We start from the raw sequence: 4,437 nt of genomic DNA on the forward strand, positions 1-4,437 counted from the left end.
CTATCACCATTTCTAGCCACTGGGGGGGCCATAGACAGGCTGGGGGGGGGGACGCATATTAATGTTTAAAAAAACTCATAAAGTGACATTTTCCTGCCATGGGACCTTTAAGTTCAGCGTGTTAAACACACAACACAAACTGCTACAATTAACTGTATTTAAATGTGATGAGCATTAGTTTTTACTCCAGTAAATCATGATAATTACCATCTTTAAAATCTGACATGTCTGATTATCATCCAGATAATAACACGTCATGTAGAGAAATATGACCACACTGCCTCTCTGTGTTTGTCATTTCCCTAACACTTTACCTTACTAAATAATGACGGTCAAGCAAAAAAAAAAACGAGCTCAGGCGAAATTGGTTAATTGACATTTTCCAAAAGGGAAGCACCACCAACCCGCCTTTCCCGCACGCAGCTCTAGTGGGAATTTCAAAAATTTTCTCTGCAGCCCTTCCCTTTATCAAACACCCACACCAGAGTCACGGGTTTTGATTAAGGGGGGGTTTAAAGGCCTACGCCAGAAACCCCTGGGCTGGCTTGTATCACGACCTGGGATCAAAGGCTTTTTTATTTTCGTGATATCCCGTGGGACTTTATTGCCTTTTTTTTTGGGGGCAGCACGACTGAAGAAACACAGCACGGCTGAAAGAAAATAGATTGTTAAATTTCTATAATATAACATGAAAGTTTCAAATTGGAAAGTTATACAAATTAAAGAAACAGCTAAAAAGAAATAAGCAATAAAAGATTTTAAAAAATAAATTCTATCATTCCCCCTTGTTGTACTTTTAAAAAACTCAGAATAATCTCTCCTTGGTTTTTATTAATCACTACACATGTATCACAGGGGGGGTTTTAACCCCATCAGGGGAAAAGGGCAAAACCTTTTTTTGAAAGGGGAATTCCTTCTCGACCCTCTTAGGGGGGCCGCCCTTTTGGGCCCAAAAAATTTTCAAAAGTTTTTTTTACGGGTTTTTTTAATAATCATCGTGTGGGTTGGGACACATTTGTTAATTTTGATCAGATTACAAGAGTCTGGTATTAACATGCATGTTGGTCAAGCTTGAGCCTAGTACGTTGTTCATATAAACAAAAAGGCTTTACACTCCTACACTATAAAAATTTTTACCGTACTTTAAAAGGGGGAGAAAAAAATTTTAAGCAAAATCCATACATGGTCCTGAATCACCAGGAGGAAATCTCCTTTAACCCCTTATCTGCCCACACTCTAAGAGCAGTAAAATTTTGAGATGGCGCGAAGATTTCCAGCATTTTTTTGCCCTTACGGGGATAAAAGTCAAAATATACCAAAAATCGTGCACACTCCCCTTGTGCCCGCAACTTTCCGCCTACCCCTATCTACTTTAAAAAAAAGCCCCCCAAACCACGACGAAAACGAAAAAAAAAAACTTTGTCTCAACCCATGTCTTTCCCTTCCTTTTTTTTCCATCGTCACAGCGGTGCGTCCCTGCGGGAAAAAGGCTTGTGCGTGTTTGGGGGGGCTGGGCGGCAGTACCGGCTGTGTTACAGGCGGTTTTCCCTTGGGTTTTGTGGTTTTCTTCGGGGGTCAAAGGTTTGTCCATAGCACGTCACCACCGTCAGTCATTTTTACCACTGCCTCTTTGAGGTTGTGTTGTGTTGAAATTTTGGTGAACAAAACGTCTCATTAAATTTTTCCGGGCGTCGGCGGGCCGGGCTTGTCCTCTGTTCTGAAACCCTTTTGGCGGTGGCTAGCCCCCACGTGCCCCTCCCCAAAAACCTTTCATCTGTGGGTGCCCCGAAAACCCTGGAAGGGACCTTTGCCATTTTTTCTTTCTTTCTCCCCCTAAATTTTCTTAGCCAAAAAAATCCCCGGGCTGAGCGTGTGGAGGGGGGGGGCCCCTTTCTGGGTGGGGCGGGGGCCAGCAAAACCCCTTATTCTTATGTCAAAAGACTTTGTACACCCTCTCTAACATTCTGCTACACAACCGGGATGAAAGGGGGCTTAAAGTTTAACCCCCCCACTGGTGGTCGGCCAAAAAAGGTCTCACACGGGGGTTTTTTGCTCCTTACCCTCTTTTCCACGTACTATTTTTTTTTCTTAACGCTGTCATCGTGAAAACCGACTGAATTCCCCATCTGGGATTGCTTTCTGTCATTAGAGCTTATCTAACACTGAAGAAGTTTTTTTTTTTAAAGGGGAAAAACCCTACCAAACACGCTTTTTCCCCTCTGCGGTGTGAGATCAAAAATTTCACATATTTTCAAATGTTGTAAAACCATGTTTGCTTTAACATAATAGCACCGCCCCTTTATAATATCCCATTTGATCACACATTTCCCGGGGGGATTATTCTGAAACAATAATGAAACCCCTAAAAAAATGTTTTGTAATAAGGAATTGAAACCTTTAAGGTTGAAACCCCACCGCGCATTTTTCCCCCCCTTAGAAATGGCCCTCGGGGCTCCACAGCCAATATATAAAAGTATTTGTTAAGCAGGGTTGTCAGCCTTGATGGGTTTGGTCTGGTTTTTCCCTGAGCCGTAATTTTTGAATTTACGCTGCTCTCTGAACTCTGCAAAAGTGGGAAAAAAGGCGGGGAAAAGGCAAGGTTTTTATCTGGCCCCTGCCAGCACCCTTTTAAAGGTAAACCCCTGCCTGTCCACTAAACTTGCGCTCAAAGCGGGAAATTAAAAAAATTTCATGCATGGGGTGTGGAAGTCCTACCATGTATTTTTTTTTAGCTAAATGCCGAACTAATGGCAAATGGGGGTTTTTAAAACACGAAATGGAAACATTCCTAAAAAATGACATAATTTTGCAGGTTTTGGGGGGGAAATTTTCCCTCAATTGAGATGAGCAATGTTTTCCCTGCGCTAAATGCCCAAAACCCCAAAAAAAAAGCACTTCTTTTTTCAAAAATTTGCTTTAGTTAACTAGTTTGGCCCCCCTGTGCGGTGACCCAAAAAAACTATTGCAATATTAGATCTAAAGGCCTCCCAGAGTTTCGTTTGGACGGTTTGGGGGGGCTGTACAACCCTTGTCCTAACTGGGGAATGTGTAGCTTTCCCCCCAACAGGTATGCAACCCGAATGGCTGTCTTTGCCCGGGGAACGTAAAAAAAAAAAAGGTTAGACAAACAAACACAGAAAAAATTTTGGGCCCCCCGGGGAATTCCCTTGAAAAAACAACGTAGGGTTTTGGTACGGGGTGACTGCGGGGGACCGCTCATTTCCTCTTTGAGGTCCGAAAAAAAACGCCTTTTTGGGCCGGTTCCCCCCACCACAATTTTCTTGACGGGAAAATAGGGTGCGACGGGAACTAATCTCCTTTCAAAGAGATTTAAAGACCGTCGGTTCCTTTGTTTCAGTGGTAGATTTTTTTTTTGGGGCCCTGAAGGTCTGAGAGGGGCGTGATGACATCGGGCTACAATTTTTAGGGGAATTTCCACTTTTTTGCCTCCCCAAAGGGTTTTGTCGCTGGGGGCCGGGAAAGGGAATCTCTGTGGGGGAAAATTACAGCTTTAAAAAAAAAATTAATGTGTGTGTGGCGTGTCGCTTTTTTCCCCTGGAACACCTCGCCGCGCGGGACATTTTGTGACAAGATTTCCAAAAAACTCCCCGTGGAAGGGGGGTTTAAAGTCCCATCCACGGTTTCGTCCCCTAGTCCTGGTCACAGTCTAGGAAAAATGTCCCCCCGTTTCCCATGATCTGTGGAAGGTTTAAAAAGAAAAGGATATGATTATGGCTGGACTTGAAAAACCTCTGCTTATCATTCAAGGTTTTCCAGTAGTGTAAGCACCTCAAGCTCATCCTGTTTCCCCCGAAAAATTTTTCAACAAAACAGTCCTCTCTTTCTGATGAGACAAAAAAAAGGGAAAGTTTTAGTTTCTGCCTGAGTAGCAAAAGGGTTTAAAAACTCTTGGCCCCCTGCGCGGGTGGCAGCCTGCCCAGAGACAGAATACCCTGAAAAATCACTAAATGTGTTGTGGGTACGTGAAAAAAGAGTAGAGGGGGTGACCTCTTTTAACTCATAACCTTGAACCTTTTAAACTCGGAAACTCCTACGCCCCAAAATTAGACCCCTACCAATAAACACAAAAACAGGAAGAGCAAAAAACCCTTTGCCCTTCTCCCCTCCCGAATCTCAACCCTATTTTTCCACCATCCCTGGGAATAAAAAAAAAAAAAATTCGGGACAATTGCTCCACTTCACTCCTTTCAAAAACCTCTTAGAAAGCTTTTGATTTGCAAAAAAAGTTTTTGGACAAATTTATTGCCCCAAATAAAAACCAAAAACTCTACCTCCCTTCCCTCACCTTTTTTGACGTATGCCAAATTAAAACCCCAGATAAATAATGCATAAATAGGGAAAAAACCTTCTACATGTTTTTTTTTTTTTTTTTTTCCGGGAAATATTGCCTAAATTTTTCCCTATCTGTAGGAAGAG

Source organism: Etheostoma spectabile, chromosome 23 (assembly GCF_008692095.1).
Source record: "Etheostoma spectabile isolate EspeVRDwgs_2016 chromosome 23, UIUC_Espe_1.0, whole genome shotgun sequence".
Classification (NCBI taxonomy): Eukaryota; Metazoa; Chordata; class Actinopteri; order Perciformes; family Percidae; genus Etheostoma; species Etheostoma spectabile.